Genomic DNA, 8,374 nt, shown 5'->3' on the forward strand with positions numbered 1-8,374 from the left:
TTTTAATCAACTCTCCTATGCAGTTACTCTAGCAAACAAGAAGTGAAACTGTGTTTGGACCTAAGCACAAATCATCAATGACAAGCCTCAGTACTTGAAATAATCGATAAATTCGATGTAATGTTTACAGAAGCATTGTTTTCAATGAAAATTATTTATAAATACCTTGAAAATAGTCAGATTTTAAACGGTCAAACAATTCAGATAATTGTTTAATTGTATGCATTCGGAATATGAGACAATATTAATTCCGGCGTAGGAATAATTCAGTTCATTTTAATCTCGCTCAACCAGACTGGCTGCTTGTCGGAAATTTACAGAGACAGCCGAACATCTGGTTGAACCAGACAAGAGTTCAATATTGCTCTTGTCCTTAAATATCGTTATTTCAATAACTGACACATAGTTTGATGAAATTAATTCTATGTATATATATTACACACCATGATTCCTAGGAGGTTTTATCGGAATTCTTGTAAAAAAAAACCCAAAAATTCATATCGGTATTTAAAAGATGTGCGTAATTCTAATACAGCTAAGAAACTACTAGTACTTGCCATTCAAAATTACATATCATTGATTTTAAACAAAATAATAATCCATAAAATAAGCTACGTCAGTACTTCAGTACTTTGATTTAATATCGCATTTAATAACTACGGAAGTACAAAACAAAAGGATCAGGGTCACACCGCTCAATTGTCCATATGCGTCATTTTACGAAAGTATACTTTACTAAATTTAGAATTTACTTTGTTGCGTGTAAAAACAGTTCAACTGACTGACTAAATTTAATGCAAACATCAACATTATCATATATAAATTTTTGAAGTACGTGTACATTAAAGCTCGGCATGTGCCAGCGGTACAAGGTCTGTAGAATGTGTCATACACATAGGCTGATTAGTGTACTGCCCTTTGACATCGTTATTCCAATAAATCAGACTTTGCACAAAATCAATGTAACGGTCGACATGCCACACTACTCGCCAACAATATTCAAAAATAATAAATCAGCTTTATGGAGCGGTATACAAAATATATGGATAATGCATGGTAAAATAGATCCATATAAAAGGATTTTTCTCAGGATGTCTCAAATATTAGGCACTGCAGCTTTTAAGACGATTTTGAACATATAAACCTACATTTAAGTTTGGGACCCTTGTGAGGCCCAAAAATTGTCCAGAGGCCACAGTCTAAACAATTAAAAATCAGCAACATATGCGTGCATATAAATAATACCATACAGCATAGCAATGCAGTGTATTTTTTTTTTATTATTTTTTTTAAGTTTACAAAGTTTCCTAAGTAAAAATTGACCTCCTAATGTGGCCCAAGTTTTTATCTCCCCTTGAAAAATTGGGTGACAGGGAACCAAGCATTCCCCAGTTTGTAAATGATTATGCAAACAAAACTTGTTTAAACCTGTTTGTGACGTGGTTGGCAAAAAAGCGGGAAATACTAATATTTCCCTGGACGGTGGAAAATACTGGTAATTCCCGGGAATTACTGGTATTTCCCGGGAAATACTGGGAAATAAAGTACAACTCCATATTACAGTACTTCATACTTAGACATTAGTCTTAATGAAGTATGTAGGAATGTTGACAATAGTACACCTTGTCAGCTATATGACATTTTACAATGCTCTTTGATTTTAACAAGTTTTGACAGGTCAGTAATGCATTAAAAATCCTTTTATGAATACTCAAAACATGGTTCAATTATACACCATTGTTATTTTAATTTTTTTTAAGGCTTTAGTCAGGTATAGGTGCATCTGTACAATTACCATTAACATAATATCATAAGTTCCATTTTCTGGTTATATGGTAAATGTGAAAATGGGGCAAGAAAATTGTGAAAAATAAAGTGTGACTGTGTCACTACCTCAGTATGCAACACTTAAGAAGAAGCCAATCAGTCCCACTCATAGTATATATCTCCTCAAAACAGAAGCACAAAACTGTCAAGTGTCAATTATTTGTTAAAACAACATGTGTGATTATTAAATTTTTACTTGTAACACAAACACTAATTATAACAGTTTATTTTGTGCTTTGAATCATAAATCTGCAAAACACAAAACGAAATTCAAGAAGCTGGACTAAAATTTGTACATTGGCAGCTATGAAGTCTTTGAGAATAGGTGATCTGGTGAACTTAAGATTCATAAACTGACCGTGAAATATGGGAAAGTATGATAAATTGGTTTTTGATGCTTATTGTTAATATTATCTTATATCCTAAACATAAGTTTTACCGTGAACAAATTGATTAAGAAATAAATTTGTATTTCCCAGTTTAGAGAAAAACAGTAGTATTTACCGGGACGGAAAATACCGGTATTTACCACCGGTAATTCCCACCACTGGTATTTCCCGGCCAACCCTGGTTTGTGATTGATCGATATTTTGCAATACGAGTTACATAGCTTTTGCACACAAACCGAGTTAAAGACTTTCACATTTTTATACTATGAATTTAAGAGTTAACAAAATTAATACAATGTTTGTTGTTTTGTCGCTTTGTATTTGAATTAATTGTTCTCTTAAATCTAGTTTTTATTTTTAATGATTCTAGAAAGCTTGCAAACAATACTACATCTCTTGGCTAGTGCCATGGTCCAAATATGTTCATAACCAGGACGGATCTATATATGGGGCAAAATCATGAGTTTACCTTTATAAACAAAAGGGCACCTGGGCCTTATTGGTGACCTAAGTAACTGCAGTGTGACTTTTGTGCGCATTATAATTACAGGGCAAATGAAATCATTTTTGTAACTGTATGGTGCAGTGGGTTTATCTTTCAAGTGTAGTTAGGTTTCACCAACCTTAAACTTTTTAAGATACTAGTATGTTCTGGACAGGGTTCTGTACATTTTTGATAGATGTACAGTTGATGTACAAAATAATATAAATCTCATCTTGAAAAAAATGGTCGAGGAGTTACTAGTATCAAGACAAATTGTGTGCCCTATATTGATCATTTGACAAAGAAATTCAAATCAACAGATTCTTTTTTTTTCTTGTATTAGTCTAATAATTTTTTATTTTAAAAGCAAAGTACAAGAACTATGCACATTTCGGATAAATGATCAATTTATTTTATAGATAACAACTTCCTAACTTGAAAACTTGCGAATCAGTATCCAGACGATTGTGTACCATATATGCAATATTTTGCGAAAGAAAAAAAACCAAGTTCTTATCTGTCCTAGCTGATATCTGTCTCATAGATTAACAAAAATCAAAACCCAAGCACTATGATCACTCAGATATATGTACAATTGATCTGCAAAAGATCATATTTTAAACAAAAGTAATGAAAGAATATAGAGATCCCTTCGACGAATGTTATCTACAACTAGATACGATCTCGTTACGAGTAACGAGTAGGTCTTTCGTTCAATTTTTTAAACGATACGATTAAAATGTCAATGACATTTCAGAATTTCCCCTCCACCCCTTCCTTTCAGATAATGTATACGATTGTCAATATCCTTTAAAATGCTTAACAAAGAGTTTTGCTACAAAGAGTCCACTAAATTCCCTAACTACATCATCTATGGGTGTGCCAATGAGTTTTATTTATCGTTTTTAAGGTATGTGTAAGATACTTTATTAGTCTCTTGGCACCTAAAAAAGGAGCCAGTCCCTTTTTCTTGAGTTCATTCAAAAGGTCTCACAAATTCTAACATTTTTTGTTCTTACACTTATCTAGAATTGTTGTTCATTTTTTAGATACAAATGATAGAATATTTTAGGGGCCAGCCCTCTAAATCCTTAATGGGGACAGACATTGGTGTTTTGATTAATGGAATCGATTAGAATCATCAATACAGATATTTTCTCTTCTACAATGTTTAACAAAATATGTCTCCTTCTCTAGGTATATTGTGTCAAAGTGTAAGTACTTTAGCCCCTAAAAATTCCTAATTACGTAATAAATAGGCGTGGCAATAATTTTTCTGATATATATTATATTGATCGACAACTTTGCTTCTATAATACATTACAAACTCTTTATTGTTTTTAAGTTATCTGTAATAGAGATTACGAGTGTCTTTGCCCCTAAATAAAGGGGCCAGACCCTTTTTTTGATTTTGTTAGAAAGAACGTTTGATTATCTACCATTTTTGTGATATATGTCTTCACAAAATATCAACTGCTAAAAAGATACAGATCAACACACTTGAAAAATTTGATTCAAAATTCGTATCTAATTTTCGTGCATAGGCGAGCTCGAAGAAATGGCGCCATTGGTGTAAAGCAATATAATAGTGCGCAACTTCAAACTATACTACCTATCCTGAAAGTTTCATAGTCATATCTCTGATAGTTTCTGAGATAAACTCTGCACAAAATAGGTCCTAAAAAATGTACAAAATGACCGATAAATCGGTATCAGAAGTGACAACAACAAAAATTTCAAAAAAATATAAAATGCAGATTACATCTCATCATCTGTGAAAAAATGGTTGAAATCAGTCCGATAGTTTTTGAGAAATCGCGTGCACAAAATTTTGGGAAAAAATAACTAGATACGACCTCGTTACGAGTAGGTCTTCCGTCCGATTTTTTAAATTGGGTTTTCCAACGGAGAAAGCCAGTTATTGAAATGGTGAAAATGGCCGGCGGGCGGGCGGGCGGCTGCTAAAAGGGTACCATCATTGTACGGATAACTCCTCCTACAGTTCTCAAGATAGGAAGTTGTTCTTTTGCAGATCAATTGTACATATATCAGAGGTGTGTATATTGCTAGGATTTTGATTTCTGATAATTTATCAAAAAAATACCAGCTTTTGTAGTTAGTCATTTTTTGGCAAAATATTGCATATAGGGTACCCTCATTGTACGGATAACTCCTCCTACAGTTCTCAAGATAGGAAGTTGTTCTTTTGCAGATCAATTGTACTTATATCAGAGGTGTGCATATTGCTAGGATTTTGATTTCCGAATTTATTTATGAAAAAAATACTAGCTTTTGAACTTAGTCATTTTTTGGCAAAATGTTGCATATACATGTAAGGTAACCCATTTCACTGGATAAGGGTTGACATGGATTATGGATACAGTTTACATAAAAGAAAACCCGGTTTGCTGTCACATTGACAGCTTTTCACTTGTTTTAAAATGATACCTTGAAATATCGATACAATTTCAAAATTAACACCCCCCCCCTCCCCAATTTTAAGACAATAAATAAAAATCCCTAATAACGTCAAACATGGGCCTGGCGATGACTTTTTTCAAACCGATATTGTAGTGTTCAACAACTTTGATTCTATAATGCATAACAAAATATTTAACGTTTTCTCATTCTTCTTCCTGGCTGACTGGATGTATCTTCTTGCACTTTGCTTTGAAGTGATTCCTTCCACCACACTGTTCACAACATTTTCCCCATGCTGGACACTTTTGTCTCCCTGATTCGTGTTTGTACCCACAGAATCCACAGTCTTCTTCTTATACTGAGTTTGTTTAGTCTTTGGAATTTCCTTCCTTTTCTCTGTTTTCTGTTTGCTGTGCATGTACTTTTCAGATCTCTGTAGTTTTTTTCACTTTCAGAGTGGCTTCACGTAGCTCCTTTACTTGTCTGTTGGATTGTTCATACGCCCTACAAACTTGTATGGTTCTGTCGAGTGTAAGTTTGTCCTCTCTGAGTAGAAGTTCTTGTAACTTTCCGGTAACCGTTAACACTAGTTTGTCTCTTATCAATTTGTCAGGTTCTTTGAAATTGCAAGATGCTGCACGGGTCTTTAGATCTGTGAGAAAAATATCAAATGGATCTTGGTATGGGAGCTTCCAAAATCTGTGTGATTCTAGTACTTCATTTGATCTGGGGTTACAATAAGATTGTAATAACTGAAACAGTTTATCAGGGTCATTTTTTGTCATTACCATTGTCCCACTTGAATTGGTCATAAATTTAAACCACGTGGGGGCCTCCACAACTGAGTAATATGCCTATCTGCACTTCTTTGGCCTTCTCTGTGCCACCGGAAGCCGCAAAATACACCTCGACCTGTCTTTTCTATTTCTTAAAATTTTCTGACACATTTCCTGTTGTTAACTCTAACTCAGGGGGTAATCAAAAACGACCGTTATATACCTGCACTGGGGTTGGTTCTGCTTCGTCCATGTTTCATATATGCAAATGGCGGATGCACGTGGTTGCACAAAAAGTCAAACTTTGCTCTTACAATTATCAGTTTGTAATGTTCAAAATCACCTTAAGAATGCCGATATGGAGCGTTTAGATGTTATCAGAGTCCATCCTACCACTGCCACCATGTTAATTCGTGCTATGGGGACGAATGATTATTAAATAGCTGTGACGATCAAACATGCGTTTATTCAATACACATACAACATAATTAAATCATACACCGACCCGACCCGAATTCCGAACCCGTTCCAAATAAAGTATACAGCATTTCATCAACATAACTGATGCGCGAAGTTCTTTGTTCTTTGCTTTCGTTTTTTTGTTTTATGTTTTCGTTTTCGTTTTTGTTTTGTTTTTGTTTTTGTTTTTGTTTTTTTTTTGAGGGGGGGGGGGGGGGAGTTCCAGTCAGCCCAACACCTTTGAAAATTCAAACTTTTTTACTTCACACAGAAAACGCACAGGTGCTTGGGGACCCCCCCCCCCCCCCGTGTGTGTGTATATATATATATATATATATATATATATATATATATATATATATATATATATATATATATATATATATATATTATATCATTTATTTTTTTTAATCATATGTCGATGCATATGTATGCTAGACTTAAAAAATACAGCTAACGCGAAATAAGCTATGAGTAGAAAAACAAAAATGTATACCACATGATTGTATAAAAAACAATACCAGTGGTATTTATATTTTTAATACGTAGCTTGTGTCGCGTTAATTGTGATTTTTTAGTGTAGCATCAACAAGCAAATTCATCTGACATATCTGTTCAACATGTTTAAGATGGCTGCTTCTAACATTGACTGAACCTCTAAACTGGTTTTCGATATATGAAAGCCCGAAGTTAAACTGATTGACCGCAATTCTCTCTAACCTATTATTATTTTCTTTAATTACTCACATTTGAAACAGAATTAACCCATGATTTTTTTAATTTATATTTTCCTTCCCATAAGGATGTTTTATGCTAAATTACGCTGAATTTGACTCAGTAGTTCTTGAGAAGAAGATTTTTAAAAATGCACCCCCTTTTTCTACAGTTTCGATGTTTTCTCCGCTTTGAATAAAGATAGGTCTTTCATTTCTGCAATTATAATTTGCCTTCCCATAAGGATGTTTTATGCTAAGTTTAGTTGAAATAATTAAGCAAGCGGTTTTAGAGAAGAAGTTCAAAATGTAAAAAGTTTACAGACGGACGACGGACAAAATGTGACCAGAATAGCTCACTTGGGTTTCTATCATTACTCGGCGGAATATCATTAACTGCACAACTTATCATTAACTTATAAATCTTTTTTTATAGAGTCCATGAAAAAACATAAGTTTAAATATTGTAAATCTGTATTATTCCAATAATTTGGTAAAGCGTGGTAGTACGTAGTACTTGCTGTTATTATGATACTGAGAATTTTGCAAAAAATATATACTGCACCCCGTTAATAAATATTTATTGTATTTACAGTCAGTTAAGCATAGACTTTTACAACATACACCCTAGCTAAACATTAAAATCTCATATTGTAGCATGTCATTAGATTCTAATTCGTCAATGTATACCATAGCTCAGCTAACAACAAAATGAGATTTTCTGAAAAAAAGTGTCCGGTGTCTGTCATTGGCGTCGACACTGTCGTAAGCTTTTCCAAATTTCCATCTCCTTCTCTAAAACGACTTGGCAAATTTAAACTAAACTTGGCACAAAGCTTTAGTGGGTGAAGAGAAAACAAAGCTGTTAAAACCATGACCCACGCTCTATAAAAGATGATATCATCTTGTTTCATTGAAATTATTTCGGCATTTGTAAAAAAAAAAAATTCTTCTCCAAAACCATCATTCATTTTTCTTCTGGTCAATTCTTTAAAAAAAATTACTTCAATTAACTAAATAAAGCTATGTAAGTATATCAAATTATGTAGCTAAATCTCCTGACAGTACTGACTAGTAAATGTACAGTAAAAGATTTTAATGTCTGTTTTTTTTAATTTTTTTATTGAATATAATAAAGGTAAAACATTTCCACAAATGTGTTTGATTATGAAGTGAAGATGAATAAAGCATCAATTGCAATGAACTGCCTTGTCATTGTCATGTATTTTTGCTTGCAGTATTTTTTTACGTGAAAAAACCACCACTTCCTAACATTTTTGGGAGTTGAATTTTATCAAATCTCCT

The sequence above is a fragment of the Magallana gigas genome, chromosome 9, assembly GCF_963853765.1.
Source record: "Magallana gigas chromosome 9, xbMagGiga1.1, whole genome shotgun sequence".
In the NCBI taxonomy this organism is placed as follows: Eukaryota; Metazoa; Mollusca; class Bivalvia; order Ostreida; family Ostreidae; genus Magallana; species Magallana gigas.